Source organism: Pleurodeles waltl, chromosome 7 (genome assembly GCF_031143425.1).
Source record: "Pleurodeles waltl isolate 20211129_DDA chromosome 7, aPleWal1.hap1.20221129, whole genome shotgun sequence".
In the NCBI taxonomy this organism is placed as follows: domain Eukaryota; kingdom Metazoa; phylum Chordata; class Amphibia; order Caudata; family Salamandridae; genus Pleurodeles; species Pleurodeles waltl.
Window position 1 is genome coordinate 1,402,990,053 of NC_090446.1, and position 17,077 is coordinate 1,403,007,129.

Genomic DNA, 17,077 nt, shown 5'->3' on the forward strand with positions numbered 1-17,077 from the left:
CCACTATATAAAGATCCAGCTCCCTACAAAATATATAGGCACATAGATGTGGACTATATATACAATGTATCCAAGATACGAGTATACTTTCTTTTTTGGTATTTTGTTCCTTGATATTGTGGTGATAATATTGTGACCTATCAATATTTGATATTCCCAGCAGGGGTATAACGCAGGCCCCTGCAGCCCCCATGACACCAGGAGGGAGCTATCACCTTCAGGGTGCCCCATTCAGCTCAATGCACATCTGTGAGATATGGAAGACTTGGGAGCTTCATCATATTTTACAGGTGGGCCTCATAATTGTGTGTTCTGCCACTGATTCCCAGTCTACACATACTCGAACTATGTAGGTGAACAGGGTCAAATGAATTTACATAATTGATTGCATTTTGTATAGATTTAAATATAACCCAAATTTAAGACGTTATGTTATAATTAGAATATGTGCTATTAATTGTACCCACACTCTTTTGTTTGAAGTTAATTGCAGTATGTTCGTTCCCATGTGTTTTGTTTCTTTAGGGTTTTATAAGGTGTCCCTCCACTTGAAGGGTGAACTGTTGTAGAAACACGGGAAATACCCAGGCATACCCATTGCCCAGGCGTTGATGACCATCCCTTTGTTAAACTTGAACTGTAAATGTGTGCTTGATTCTTTTCATAATGTTTACGCATAAATCTGTTGATATTTGTATACCTTATTTAGTATATTTTTTCAGCAAACCAGGGTAATAGTCTTGAAGACGTAGCTGAGAAACTTTTTGAGATGCTCTCGGAGATGCATCAATGCTCTCTGATAATAAAATCAATTAAAATAATATAAGAAAACAAGGAGGAAGAAGCAGGGTAATGCGCTTCAGAGCAACACAAAAGGATGATGGATGGAGTGCTGAAAATGCAAACACTCACCCCCAGTCACAGATCTGGGTTTAATCCATCGTTTTTTTGCTGCCCATGCCATTCCAGTTGGTACCCAGCCATAAGCAAATCAGTCTTGACCCTGTTCCCCATGGGAACAGTCCAGCCCGAACTGCCAGGCCAGGTCTTGCCTGGACTGGAAACAAGCATCCTGGGACCGGTTTCGGGGTTTCACCCCTCATCAGCCAGGCTAGCTTGAATCCAGTGGCATGGGAAGCACGGACCCACGTCTGGGCATACCCTTCCCACTTAGGGCGACATTAGCAACACAAAAGGGTGATGGACGGAGTGCTAACAATGCAAACACTCACCCCCAGTCACAGATCTGGGTTTAATCCATCATTTTTTTGCTGCCCGTGCCATTCCAGTTTGGACCCAGCCATATGCAAGTCAGTTCTGACCCTGTTCCCCACGGGAACAGTCCAGCCCGAACTGCTCACTGTGCCACTGGAATCAAGCTAGCCTGGCTGTTGAGGGGTGAAACCCCGAAACCGGTCCCAGGATGCTTGTTTCCAGTCTAGGGAGGACCTGGCCTGGCAGTTCGGGCTGGACTGTTCCCATGAGGAACAGGGTCAAGACTGATTTGCATATGGCTGGGTCCAAACTGGGGTGGCATGGTGAACAAAAGAACGATGGATTAAACCCAGATCTGTGACTGGGGGTGAGTGTTTGCATTGTCATCACTCCGTCCATCATCCTTTTGTGTTGCTAAAGTTGCCCTAAGTGGGAAGGGTATGCCCAGATGTGGGTCCCTTGCTCACTGTGCCACTGGAATCAAGCTAGCCTGGCTGATGAGGAGTGAAATCCCGAAACCGGTCCCAGGATGCTTGTTTCCAGTCTAGGGAGGACCTGGCCTGGCAGTTCGGGCTAGACTGTTCCCATGAGGAACAGGGTCAAGACTGATTTGCATATGGCTGGGTCCAAACTGGGGTGGCATGGTGAGCAAAAGAACAATGGATTAAACCCAGATCTGTGACTTGGGGTGAGTGTTTGCATTGTCAGCACTCCCTCCATCATCCTTTTGTGTTGCTAATGTGCGTCAGAACCTTCCCGTGCTGTGCCCCACAAAGCGCAAATGGAGCGCCAGGCCATCTGCTTTTCTCTGGGACACCGGCTGTGTGCTCCGGACTCACCTGGCGAGGCTCTGACTGTGACCACAAAGTATGTACACACACTCACCTCCTTGAAGCCTGTGTGTGAGCTACAGACTGTATGGAAACGTAATCCATAAAGATGGCAAAGACTCAGACCTCTGCCCTTATGGAGATAAATGTCTCTCTTCAGCAAAATATCCAACACATTTTCAGACTTTATCCAATAGCAGATAGATGGATTTCTATGGGCCCATTAAGTCACTGAATAGCTCTTATACAAGCACAGACACCACATATCTAATTCACGTTGCCCTTGGTCATCTCATTCGCCATCTTCCCTCAATGACAGTACTCTAAGGCGCTATAACACTGTAGTCTGCATTGTTTGCTCCATTGAGGGCCAGGAAGGTCCTCCATTGTGTGAAGGCCTCACAGCAGTCATCGAACGGCATTAAACAGCTAGCGGTCAGTCAGGATCTAAAGGGATGTCACCCAACAGCCAGCCATCTACAGGAAGTGACGTTTAGGGCATTAGTAAGCAGGTACTCTGATACAGCTGGACCAATGGAGATCTCTACTCTTACCTAGAACGCTTACAACTTTTGAAAAGCTCGCTTCTGTGTATACTCAAGTTCTTCCCTCCTGCACATCACTCTGTGTTAGGTAATGACCCCCTGTTGCTGTGGAACACAGTGGCCTAATGAAACTTGAGGGATTTACTGTGCCCCCTCCCCCCCCCCCACAGTCAAAGGAGGGTCCCCTACTTCCAGATTCACGCCGGAGCTGCCAGGGCATTGCGCTGAGGGAGCCCCCTGGAGCTCCGCCTCCCCTCCACCCACCCGCAACCCGGGGGCTGCGGGAGCCTTTGTTAGGCCAGTGGTGGAACACAGTTTGCTGAATTACGGCCACAAAGGGGCCGCTGTGCTACCCTCCCTTCTAGGCACTGTCTGCCCAGCCTGCTCTGTCCTAGTCAGCCCTGTGCCCGTGTCCCCGTCCACTGTCTACCGCTGCCTGTGGAGCTCGGAGCGGCGCTGCGGTGTTTGTGACTTGAGGAATGTGTCAGCTGTTAACACCAGCACTTGCCACGATAGGGACAGCTAAATAAAGACGGCGACATATTTAGAGACTCCAAATAGGGTCCTAACTGAACTGCTATGAGCAGTGACCAATGAGCACCTGTCCGGAGACCGCCCTCCTCTCCGGGGAAAATTAGTGTTTTATCTGGATGAGAGGAGGCCAAAAGCCCCCTCCTCCGCGCGGTCAGTGTCATTCATTGCAGAGGGGAGGTGAGGCGTGCGTGCTGGCGATCGGACCCCGAGATGAAGCTCACAGTCGAAGCTCAAGAGGGTGAGTACATGTGGCATTAGTCGTGAACTCGCCGCAAAGGGGTACAATGACAATGTGTGGTGCCTGATTTCACTCTGCCTGAGTGTACCTGGAGCGTGGGCATCTGAAGGCCAGGAAGTCAGTCTGCATGCGTGTATCTGGAGCATGGGCATTGGGAGGTCAGTCTGCATGCGTGTACCTGGAGCATGGGCAGTGGGAGGTCAGGAGGTCAGTCTGACTGCGTGTACGTTAAGAGTGGGCTTCTGAAGGTCAGGAAGTCAGCCTGCCTGCGTGTACCAGGAGCGTGGGCATCTGGAGGTCAGTCTGCCTGCTTGTATCTGGAGCTTCAATGGAGTGACTGTATGTTTTCATTTGGAGGTTACAGCGAGGTCAGCCTGTGTGCGCTTGCACCTCACGGTAAGGGTTCCAGTAAGTGTTTTGAGCTCACAGCCAGTGCCCGATGAGATGAGTCTGTGTGCAGTGTATATAAGCTCACAGACTTCGAGGTCACAGCCAGGCCCATGTGGGGTGAATCCGTGTTAGCCTGGAGTGCTCAGCCAGTGCCCGGGTGAGAGTGGAGCTCACAGACAGGCTTCAAGGTGGTGAGGGTATGTTTGCACTTGGAGCTCACAGCCTGGGCCAAGCAATGCGAGTCTGTGTGCTGTCAGGAGCTCAGGATCCGAGTCCCAAGAGATGGGTATGGGGCGCACAGCCAGTGCCCCACAAAATGAGTCTGTGTGTGGCCTGAGCTCACATCCAGTCTCTAAAGTGGTGGGTTATGTTCATGGACGTCAATTCACCAACATTTCAGGGGTAGCGGAAGTGACATCACCCGCCGTTTCATCTCTACTTTCACTCACACAGATACACAAACACACAATCACTCAAACACACACTCTCTTACATAAGCACACTCTCACCTGCACGCATACACGCAACAAACATTTAAAAGGGTTTTTTACTTACCTCAGCTACCAAGGAGGGTCATATTGCAGCTAACTGTACTGCGTTTTTATTACACTAATGATGAATAATATATTATTCAAAGTTAGTGTAATTAAAAAACACTGATTGAAAACAAGGAAGTGGAGCCCCAAGCAGCGTCCACAAGGACGAGATGCCCCAGTGTCCCTGGCACTGATTTTGCCTCTTCTGAGGCCAGGGGTCGCAGAGGCAGTGTCAAGGGTCGCAGGGCCAAGTTAAATGACGTCCATGGTTATGTTTGCACTTGGAGGTCACAGCCAAGGCCTCGTGACCTGAATCGCACTACCAAGAGCCCCAGGAAGTGCGTCTGTGTGTGGTTTAAGTTCACTTACTTAAAGAAGGTCAGGTTGAGTTTGCACTTGGAGGTCACGGCTAGGTCCACGCGAGGTCAGCCTGTGTGTGTCTAGACCCTCCAGTAAGTTTCTCAGGATGTGAGTCGTCGTGAGTCAGGATTTCACAGCCGTGGTCCCGTTTGTGTGCACATGGAGCTGTCAGACAGAGCTAGGGTGACCACCTGGCATTGAGGCAAATTCTGGACAGGACTGTTAAAAATTCAGGACAAAGGGTCAAAATTCGGGACAAAAATTCAGGACAAAGGGTCAAAATTCAGGACAAAAATTCAAGAACAAACATCAGTTTTACAGACACACGCAAGAGAGGCCATGCCTCACTATGTTGTCAGTGCATTTAGTTACTCTTTTTTAACATAGCACTATTTATTCACTGTGGACCTTTTGTGATTGCCTACTGGTATGCTACATTCAGGTGTCACATTACGTCCTTGTTCAGTAGTAAATTAATGCCCTTCAGTACTGCGGCAAGGCCATCACCCCTACCCAAATCTACCTGATCTTTCCTGACGAGAAAGTAACAACAACATTTTGATTATGTTTCTGAACATTTTAAAATCCCTGGCAAACATTTTGGGACACATTATGCTAGTTTAAACAAATTGAACAAAAACATCTGGCTTACTCCAACCACCCATGGACTTTCAACCTATTTTTTTTTTAAAGAGGCAGGGCAGATGGTGTGGGCGGCAGTCTCACACCTAATGTCAGGATGTGATGTACCCATAACTTGTCTGTAGTCTCACTGCACTAGAGTGTATGAATGGCACTCTACATTTATCTCAGAAAGGGGAGCCCGGACTACCAATCAAAGATAATAAAAGAGGAGGATGAAATTGAGATCAAATGGGAGATCCACGGCAAGTAATTCAAAGGGTTGTTGCTAAAAACTGGATAAATAAAGAAGAGAAGAACAAGGTGGGACAATTCCTAAAATCAGACAAGATGGGTCCACCAAGACTATTTGAAGGTATTGGGTACCTGGGGAGTTGTCTCTGCACACAGGAGCGAAACAGAAGGGGCACTGTCAAGTGGTTAAACAAGCAACATCCATCCACCTTGGCAAACTCTTCTGGTGCAATGGTCCGCTGTTAGTGCTTGTGAAGGGTGAGCAGGGGCCAGACCCCTTGCAAGGTTGTGCAAGGCAATTGCCCACTTTGTCCATGTCTTTATATGGTTTTGAAATTGAGCAAAAGCCAAACTAGAGATCTGGGTTATCTCTACGTGTCAAGTACACATAGAATCTTCAAAATATTTGGGATGTAAATTGCACAAACAAAATTTAGAAATTTTAAAATGTAATTAGTGTTTCTTTAACATATGGCACTGTTTTCACCTTCACATACTCTACTCTACACCACTCTACAATACTCCACTCTGCACCACTGCACTCTATGCTACATGAGTCTACTCTGCACTCTATGAAACTGCACCACTCTGCATTACTTCACTCTGCTACTCTATTGTATGCCACTCTACTCCACTGCACTCTATGCCACTCTACTCTGTCCCACGCCACTGCACTCGAAACCACTGCACTCTACGCTAACGCACTCTTAACAACTGCACTGTACTTTGCAACACTGGGCTCTACGCCACTGCTCCTATGCTACTCTACTCCACTCCACACCACTATGCCACTAACTTTAAGCCATGCTGAACAGAAGCTACTCTGGTGTATAACATGGCTAATGGCTAAAACACATTAGCAAAGCCAATAACTCTTTCGTAGATGAGACCCATTGCTTTGCCAATGTTTGTAAGTACTATGAGGTACCGAAGTACCTGAAAGAACTGTGAAAAATACAATTACATCATAATAAAGGCTGCTACAAAATGCGCAAATACGTTTTGGTTAAATAAAAAAAAGTGCTTCTGAAATACAGATTTGAATAATTTACAGTTTATACCTAGTACTAAAAAATTTATAACACTCCATTAAAACCACACACTCCACAGCTCACCTTGAAACACCATTACAATACCTCTCTAAAAGAAATATCTTTGCCACCAGAAAACTTCAAGTGGCTCCTTTTAGTAAAGTCAATGTAGGTTTTCAAGCCCTTTTGTATTTGCAGATTTACCAGTTGGGCACATTTGCATGTCTTTAGGGAAGGAGACCCCCTGGCAAGAAGGTCTGATTCTTATCAGTCTGCCCCTCCCTCAGAGCACTGGAGATTCCCTGCCTTTCACTGCAGCTGGGGAAACTGATATGTCTGTAATTTCGCCCTGCCTCCGGTGCCCTTTAGATGAAAGGCTAAAATTACAGACAAATGCCGTCCGTTAAAGCTTTCATCACGGACAACGGACAGCAGGGCGAAATTACGGACAGTCCGTGAAATTTACGAACGGGTGGTCACCCTAGACAGAGCCAGAGAAGACGGGCACCAGGAAGTCAAAATTGGAATCCCCAGAGGTGAGTCTTTGCCCACAAGGCTCCTGCTCCAAAGATTGGAGTGCGCGCTCACAGAGCTCACAGTCAATATCTGATAAGCTGAGTGTTTGCATCTGGACCTCACAGCCAGGATCCACAAGACCATTGTTTACACCTGATGAACCAGCTAAGAAGCCTCAAACTTTGGATAATTTTGAGTATAAAAACTGCACATTTAGTGTTCTGGGGTATTATAAGTCTAGAGTTCTGGGGTGAGGAGTAGGGTCCCCAAATTCACTGCGCAAATATTTATTCAGTCTACAGAACTTCTAAACAATGTCTATTTCAAATAGGCAGTGTATATTTATTGGTATTCAGTTCTGACGTTTCCGTTTCAGTGTATAGTTTAGGCGTTTAGTGTAACTTTCAGATAATGGTCAGTTCTGATACCGAGTATACAGCAAATACGTTGAAGATTCAATTCTTCTATCCTGTACAGTTTTGATCAGGGGACAGCCCTTCTCATCAGTGTAGTCCACACCTGTTATCGTGTGATAGCTTCGGAGCGCTGGCATTACGGTAAAGCTACCATAAAATGTAAAGGTATACAGTACAACACTAACAGTAGCAATTAGATTGTCCACAGGGTCCAGGTGGGTGTGACCGACATCATGACCTGCGTGCTTCCATCACGGAACCGAGTGTACTGGCCAAAGAGTTACTTGAAAATTGTAGTTTTGAGGCGTTCGCTGAATGGACGAGGTTTGGGGCCGTTTTGGGTACGAACACATTTTCCCATAGACACAGAATGGGCAAAACCCTTTGCTACATCTGGCCCTTGGTGTGGCTCTGAAATGGAGGTCGAATTTTAGGCCCAACTCTTGGAAGCCATTGTCCTCAGTGCCCTCGTGTTTCTGCTGCTTGAGGGATCAGGTATGATGCCAAAGACCAAAGATTCCTTGGGGGGAGGGGGGGCTATAATGAGGGTCCAGCTGCCAGTTTCACTATTCGGTTTACCGTTTACCATTCATACAGTTTGTGTAAAATTCTGGAATTCCTCGTTATTTCGTTGTGTGCTGCATGCGCGTTCCGCATCTTGGCTCCCCTGCACACTTACAGAGGTGCCGCGTGCTGCTGGCTACAGCTATTGAGATGCTGACGGCATGCTATTGGACGAGCAGGACATGGGACCTGCCAATTGTCGGGGCTGTTAGAAGAACATGGCCCGGAGTTTTCTCCTGGAGTGGAGTTGGGGCTGCTCCTGTCCTAGGTATTTAGGATCAGCTGGAACTGAATGAGCTTGTTTTATAGAACATCATTTTGTAGTGACTTTCCTCCCACGCTACTGAGTTGAATCTTGAAATGTACTTTAGTGTCTTTGCTTCTTTAGGCCTGAAATTCAAACAGAGAAGCTGACTGGCATTAAACATAGAAAAATAATCACGTATTTATATCACGAGGCTGCTAACTGTTTAATAAACTAGTCAAGACCAGGACCTCTCTTGGGCTGAGTAGCTGCTACCTGCATACGCTCGTCTCCAGCTCTGATGTGGCACCAGCATCCCACTGGTCCCACCTACTACACCAAGTGCACTCCACCTCACCACGGGGCTCCTTTATATGATGCCCATTCACCGAAAAGCCAGGCCTGAGGAAAGTGACAACAAGCACCAGCTTCATATCTGCTTCTAAAGATGTGGGGGAAGTTAAGAGAGTGCAACCTGCAGAAAGCAAGCATCGTTCTTAGAGGCTATTACGATTCTATTCTTCTATTGATGCTGCTGCCTTAATGGGCCCTGGAGCCAAAGGAGACATGGGCAGTGCCATGGGTACTAAAGGAAATACCAGGGGTCCCAGCTGTCACCTCAATGGATATCCAGCAGTGACACCACCCCCAATTTCCATCTGTTCTTCTCCTCTCTTCCTCTTTGAGATGGCTTCTGCAGCCAGTCTTAGCTACATATTTGCTGGGCTCCTGCAGCATGTTGTGACACATCCCCATCCTAACACTATGTCTGCATTTATATACCATACACCTATCCGCACACTGCCACCCTCTCCCACAGACCGTCCATGTCATCCACCCCTCTTTAACGTAAGTTTGCTTCTTTACTAATCGCCCATGTCATTGCAACCCTTCTTCACCTTAGGGAATGCCAGAGACATATGTAATAAAAAAGATCAGATAATACTACATTGATTACAGACCAGTTCCACCATCATTGCCTTACTCAAATTCCTGTGTGTGCATGAAGCCAAACCTGGATCAAGCTTAATGTTTCTGCTGTCCCAGCAAACCCCCTTAGTGGCCACGCGCACTTTATTCAGGTCATCACTCCTCCCACCAATCAGGGTAGATGAGATCAACTTCATCCAATGGATCACTCCACGTCTGTCCTTTCCTCCTGCCCCTGGTCCCTTAGATACGCCGTTTAAGTTTCGCTACACAGTGCTCCCCTGCCATACTTGCCGAGTGGCCCCATACCATGTGAGACACTTTCGAGTAGTCCTTTCAATTTAACAACAGTTTGTATGGTGGTTTTTTTTAACTTTTACAATTTTAAAAAGGGAGACTATGAGCTCTAGAATACAGCGCCGTGTTTCTCAAGAACCCAGGCCTTTGATGGCTGCGGCACACAAGACATGTGACCACCTGGTGGCCTTTGATTTACTGAAGATAAAGCATTGGAGAATTAAAGTGGAATTTTGTGCGGCAAAACCAGTCGCAAAGGTGAAAATTATTCTTCATTGCAGGTGGGAGTCTTGTAAAAGGATGGAAATTCAGACAGATTCCACGCCGAGATGGTATTCCCACTGTGTTTTTATACCTGATGACTGCGCGGTAGCAGCAACTGTGAGGGGCTGAGACCTTCCAACAACCATTCCAAGCTTGCGTTTTTTCTCTGAAGTCCAGACCCCCTTCTGTGCTCCACTTTCCACACCAAGATGCCTACACCAAGGGGTATCTTGATGGTGTAAATTGCACCCGTAGATGTTCTGATGGAATAAAATGATTAGCCTGAAAACACCCCACCTTCCACTAAACACAATTATTAAGGTTCGTTCTAAATAGACCTATTTCTCAGAACGTTCACCCTTCTGGTGAATTTTCAGAGCATTAATGCAGCAAGTCACAATTTTTCTGGATTTCATTTTAACACATTTGGCCGGATCGCTGCATGACCTATAAACCGTAGTTACTTCAGCCTGCGGCTATTAACATCAACAAAGCCTCAGTTACCCAAGCCCACAAAGAGCTCTCAGTACATGCTCCTGAACCTTGTGGCTGCTAGAGCGTCGAAATTATAAAACATATTTTCATCTCTTAGAAATAATGGCAGTTCAATTGGTTTATAATTAACAATGATTTTGTGAAGCACGAAGTGACTTCAATTTTCCCAGGTCCATCTGTCAGCAGCTCATAATCTAATCCAGAGTTAATTTTGGATGCTGGGATTTGTAGTCCTTTTTTACTCGGTCATAAAATCAGGACTACAAGTTCCAGCAGGCAAAGCAAACACTGTGATTGGATAAGCTACTCATGCACAGACTGAGAACTCTGACATGCACCTCACTGACATTAATCCATCCAGCATATTTGTCGCCAGGCGCTTTTAAGATAGTCCTATAAATGCGTAGCCCATATTTTCTCAATGGAAGCACGCTTTGATATCAGAGAGAAAAGCACCACCAGGGTTGAGTTTTCAGGTTTTCCTGGTCCATGTGAGTTGCTCATCAGTCCAGGTTTTTCACTAACTGCAGGCAGGCGGTCTTATTTCGTTCTCTACTCATTGCCAAATGTAATGGGAGCTGGATACAGCTTCTCAAAGAAAAAACAAACACACACTATGGCAAAGATGGAAACGCAGTTCTGAAACAGAGCTGCCTATTGTTAGGGCGGCTGTGACGGAAAGCAACCCCCACCTACCGATCCAGCTGTCCAGTCAGTCTTTGTGAAACTTCACAGTGTGTGCCACCTGTCCTGTCCCTCTTGGCTGCGTCTTGCAGTCAGTCATTTTCACTCAACATTTTTCTTGGTTAACGGTTCTCAAAATGCTTCGCTTTTTAGGAATTCTGTCTGTCTTTTATTAGGAACACAACGCCACCAAATATGTGTAATGACAATTTTCCAAATCAGACCGGAGTGCAACGACCTTTTGAAATTATTCGGACTGTAGATCTGTGTTTGTATGGTCACAAGACACCTTGACGAAATGCAATATTATGATTGAATATGTCTCGGGAGTTTTATCACACGTATAATTATACAAATTAATTGTACTCAATTTACGCATCTTAAACGATTGTAAAACAGAGCCGTACTCATCTAGATTAAAAAGTTTGGCCTACAGCTTATAAATAGGCCTCTGCAACAGGTACTGTAACCCAATGAGCTGTTGAAAAACACAGCCACAGGAACCACAGGTTAGACATTGACCTTTCATGTAACTTATTTCACACGTTTATTTGGCACTTTATATTAATAGACGTGTATATCATTTGACGTAATAGTACCAAGTTCATTGACTTCTGAGAGATGGAAAGACCCCCTCCCAGCACATGAGCAGCATCAGGGATTCTCTAAGGAGCATGGACCCATCTCCACTGATCATGTCAACAAGAAACACAAAGAGCACTAGGGGGTCCCTTAAAGAAGGATGCTCACTATTACCAACAGAGGCTCTTGATCCAGTGATCGTACGTGTGCTCACCACTCTTTCACTCATCAGCATAGATTGCCCAGCAGGCACTGCAGGAGTAGGAGGACCAAAAGGCAAGGGTTGCAGAAGGGCACAGACAAGATCCACTGCTTTTTGATTTTATTTGATGCACGCGCCAGGATAGCTCGGTAAACAACAGTCAGGAAAAAGCTTGTGCTTTATTTGGCTTTTTGCATTAAGAAAAGTCTTCTTGGTTAAAGTTAACTGCGATGCCCTGCCACCCTTCCCAAGTGTTGGAAGGTTATCAGGGTAGAATCTAACGTACTTGCATGGGGACATGTATCAACATCATTAATGCTTCTGTGACCTCCATCTTGCAGAAGAGGATGTGCCTGAATGCTGTGAACTGTATAATTTGTTACTAGAGGGAGCAAACATTTTTAGAATGGGTGACAAACAACCAAATCGTCTATGTCGGACTGAGTCTCAGCTTACAAATATATTGTTAATGAGGATCTTTGGGGAAACATGTTTCATGGGAGTATTGTTCAAAAGGGCCATCATAACAGTGACGTTTGGGTTTTATATGTGAGCAACGGCACTGATGTCCATGCCTTTTCATCTTCCTCTAATCCCCAGGAGTCCCAGCGATGGACCAGAGCAGATGCAGGCCTGATGTCAGAGGAGATCAAACCTCAAGGTAGGTGAGACGGAAGAGTTCACAATTCAGGCAAGGAGTGGCTTACTGCATGACGTGGTGGGTGTGTCCACTGTTCTAGGAAACCGGGGGGGGGGGGATTGAGTTCTCCATCCTTAGGAATGTCATGCACAGATTGTACACTTATTAGGTGCGCATTCTTTACAAAATTGATCGTCTGCATGGTTTGTGCCCATGCACGCTTCATGTGCACGTGCACACACATTTGCACTCGCACACACACCAACGCCACGCTATACCCCACCCACACAAATATTACTCCTTTTCAAACGGCTGTAAATTTTGTGCTAAAGAATGTAGCTCAAGCGATCTTTTTTATATGATTTATTTTTTTATGCACTAACTGCAAAGAAGCACCTTTGCAGCAAGTCGGACAAAATTATCAGAGGTGTACCTACTTCCTCTTAGAACAAATATATATTACATCCATTTATACGGCTTTATATGAAATCCGACGCCCACACATTATGATTTTATTAAAGTTATTTGATTTTTTATGCTTACGGCTAGAAGTTCATTATAGCATTTGTAAAAGAACATCACCTTTGGCAAGGCGTAAGCCAAAAATTTAATTTGTAAGTAAAGCGTTCATTTTTCGAAACTGAAATTCCAGTCTGCAAGATCCCCATCAAACCTTCATTTGCATACACCCGCGTGGAGATGAATAATAATGATGGCACATATTGAGAAAAGTGTCACACCACTGTTAAACTACAGAGGAACCCCGAATTGCAAAAAAAAGTTTCTGGCTTAGATGAACTTCTGAGCTGACCAAATAGTTGCTAATGGGCCTCCTAGACTACTGCAGTGTCCTCTACACAGGTCCTCCTAGAAAGCTCACAGACAGATTACAAAGGGCACAGAGCCAGACGGCCAAATTAGGGCTACATTTGTAGAAACACGACCACTCCAAACAAGCACTAGAAGCACTCCACTGATTCCTGGTGGATGCGAAGATACATTTCACAGTGATCTGTATCACGAATAAGATGCAATGGAGCCAGGTAGCTAACATCACATCCCGGCCAGCAAGCTACGATCAGCCAAGTTTACATCTGATCATAGCAAAGCGCAGTCAGTCTTAAAATGGACGTGACCTGCCCCGGACTACCTGCCATACCTGGTGAATTCAGTGCTCTGAAGTGGCCGTGGGTGATATATGAAACCCTCAGATAAACAGTATTTTAATTTGGTTGAAACGACATTTCTTCTTTCACTGTAATGCAGTCGAGCCAATAAACGCCTACCCAGTTCTGGTCTGATGAAGATTTAGTGAAGGTCTTCCCATTATAGATATAAGACAAAAATGGTTTGATACCTGTGATTGCATTCTAACTTGAGTAACTTCTTGCAGTCATCCATGGAGTTCACCAGGCAGACAAAGGGCAGAGTACAGCAGCATGTGGGAACTTCACGAGTCACCACCTGCGTGATGCACAAATGAGGGAATTGGAAATATCAAGGCAATGCCTGACTAGAAGACCCCTGTGAGATCTGGGAGGAAGCCCCCTCCACTGGCTGTGACATCTTGAAGAGGGGACAAGGTAAGATGTATGACTGTGTGTAGAAGCAACAACAATTGTTGGGGTACAGCAATGTGTGGATTGCTCTGCTCAAAAATGAATCAATCAGGATTTTATATTCTGCGGCAAATCATTTGTAAGGGTCTCATGGCACTGGAGTTGCTAGCAATTTCGCAGTGCTCTGTTCATTCAAACTGCTAAGTTTTGAGTCCTTTCCTGAATTCCAAGAGTGATGAGGCAGTCCTCAGATGCAGGAGAAGGTTGTTCCAGTCTTTAGCCACCAGGTGAAGGAAGGAGGGTCCTCAGCTGTTGCCTCAGCAGATCCGGGGGATGTCTGCAAGGAAGAGGGAGGCCGATCTCGGGTGTCTGGTTGGTTGGTGTAAGGTCATTTGTTTGATGATGTATGCTGGTCCTTTGAAGTGCAGGGCTCTGTATGCGTGGGTCAGCATCTTGAACTGGCATCTCTTCTGGAGCCAGTGTAACATCTTGAGGTGTGGTGTGATGTGGGTCTGTCTGGGGAGGTTGAGGATGAGTCTTGCTGCTGAGTTTTGTATTGTCTGTAGTCTCTTCAGGAGGCGTCCTGTGATTCCTATGTAGAGTGAGTTTCCATAGTCCAGCCTGCTGGTGATGGGGGCCTGTGTGATGGTCCTTCTGGTGTTGACTGGGAGCCACCTAAAGATCTTGCAGAGCATCCGTAGGGTGTGGAAGCTGGTGGATGAGACTGCATTTACCTGTTTCTTCATGGATAGTGTTAGAAATGGGGTCTTTGGTTGACAGTCAGGTTACCCCCTGTTCAAGCAAGGACCCTCACTCTAGTTAGGATAAAAGAGAATCACCCTCAGCTAACCCCTGCTTACCCCCTTGGTAGCTTGGCAGAGCAGTAGGCTTAACCTCAGAGTGCTGGGCGTAAAGTATTTGTACCAACACACACAGTAACTTAATGAAAACACTACAAAATGACACAACACCAGTTTAGAAAAATAGGAAATATTTATCTAGACAAAACAAGACCAAAACGACAAAAATCCAACATACACAAGTCAAGTTATGATTTTTTTAAAGGTTTAAAATAAAAAGAGTCTTTAGGTAGTTGTAACACCACACTAGCGCTGCTAGCGTGAAAATGTACCTGGTTTGCGGCAAAAATAACCCCGCACGGGCGGTGTGCGTCGAAAATAACCCGGCACGGGTATATGCGTCGAAAACAGCTCGGCTCGGCGAGGCGCGTCGAAAAAGCCAGCCACGCGACGGTCCGAAGTCCCGCGGCGCTGGTTGCGATCTCTCAGCCTTCGTCAGCGATGCTGCGCGTCGTTTCTCCTGCTCCGGGCGTCGATTCTCCGGTCGCGTCTCCAGCGGCGTCGTTTCTCAGCTGCGGAGCCGGCGTCGCGTCGTTTTCTCAGCCGCGATCGGATTCGCGTCGATCTTTTCTCCGCACGGTGCGCGGTGCGTGTATTTTTGTCCTTAGGCTGCCAGCCTCTCCTTTCAGGGTCCCAGGAACTGGAAGGGCACCACAGAGCAGAGTAGGGGTCTCTCCAGAGACTCCAGGTGCTGGCAGGAAGAAGTCTTTGCTATCCCTGAGACTTCAACAACAGGAGGCAAGCTCTACATCAAGCCCTTGGAGATTTCTTCTTCAAGATGGAAGGCACACAAAGTCCAGTCTTTGCCCTCTTACTCTGGCAGAAGCAGCACTGCAGGAAAGCTCCACAAAGCACAGTCACAGGCAGGGCAGCACTTGTTCCTCAGCGATCAGCTCTTCTCCAGGCAGAGGTTCCCCTTGATTCCAGAAGTGTTTCTAAAGTTTGTAAGTTTGGGTGCCCTTCTTATACCCATTTTAGTCTTTGAAGTCACCTTCCTTCAAAGGGGACTCACACCTTCTTGTGAAATCCTGCCTTGCCCAGGCAAGGCCTCAGACACACACCAGGGGGTTGGAGACGGCATTGTCAGAGGCAGGCACAGTCCTTTCAGATGAGAGTGACCACTCCACCCCTCCCTCCTAGCAGAGATGGCTAATCAGGAATGCAGATCACACCCCAGCTCCCTTTGTGTCACTGTCTGGGGTGAGGTGAAAAACAACCCAACTGTCAACTGACCCAGACAGGGAATCCACAAACAAGGCAGAGTCACAGAATGGTTTAAGCAAGAAAATGCTCACTTTCTAAAAGTGGCATTTCCAAACTCACAATCTCAAAATCAACTTTACTAAAAGATGCATTTTTAAATTGTGAGTTCAGGGATCCCAAACTCCACCTGTCCATCTCTTCTCTAGGGGAATCTACACTTTAATCATATTTAAAAGTAGCCCCCATATTATCCTATGAGAGAGACAGACCTTGCAACAGTGAAAACGAAATTGGCAGTATTTCACTGTCAGGACATATAAACCACATTACTATATGTCCTACCTTATCCATACACTGCACCCTGCCCTTGGGGCTACCTAGGGCATACCTTAGGGGTGCCTTACATGTAAGGAAAGGGAAGGTTTAGGCCTGGCAAGTGGGTACACTTGCCAAGTCGAATTTACAGTGTAAGAATACACATACAGACACTGCAGTGGCAGGTCTGAGACATGATTACAGAGCTACTTATGTGGGTGGCACAACCAGTGCTGCAGGCCCACTAGTAGCATTTGATTTACAGGCCCTGGCACCTCTAGTGCACATTACTAGGGACTTACTAGTAATTCAAATATGCCAATCATGGATGAACCACTTACATATAATTTAAACAGGAGCACTTGCACTTTAGCACTGGTTAGCAGTGGTAAAGTGCCCAGAGTAACAAAAACAGCAAAATCAGAGTCCAGCACACATCAACAACCTGGGGAACAGAGGCAAAAAGTTAAGGGAGACCACGCCAAGGATGAAAAGTCTAACACGTGTCCCCCCCAGCTAAAAGTGGGGAGCAACTACCCAACCTCATGGGAGTTCTCATCACTAAGGCGGAAGAACCTGGACAGACCATCAGCATTGGCGTGTTCTGTACCGGGTCGATGTTCCACCGTAAAGTCCATCCCCTGTAGGGAAATGGACCACCTCAACAGTTTTGGGTTCTCACCCCTCATCTGCATTAACCATCTGAGGGGTCTGTGGTCGGTCTGAACTCGGAAGTGAGTCCCAAACAAGT

At 46.4% G+C, this 17,077-nt stretch overlaps 1 long non-coding RNA gene across 2 annotated transcripts in view; it reads left to right on the forward strand.

Moving 5' to 3' along the window:
- Positions 1-3,244: 3,244 nt before the first annotated feature.
- Positions 3,245-17,077, forward strand: part of LOC138246410 (uncharacterized) — a 212,732-nt gene continuing 198,899 nt past the window's right edge. For both annotated transcript variants that reach the window (XR_011194272.1, XR_011194273.1), the window contains exons 1-3: positions 3,245-3,362; positions 12,350-12,410; positions 13,783-13,972. This is a non-coding gene — a long non-coding RNA (uncharacterized lncRNA). The remainder of the gene's footprint in view (positions 3,363-12,349; positions 12,411-13,782; positions 13,973-17,077) is intronic.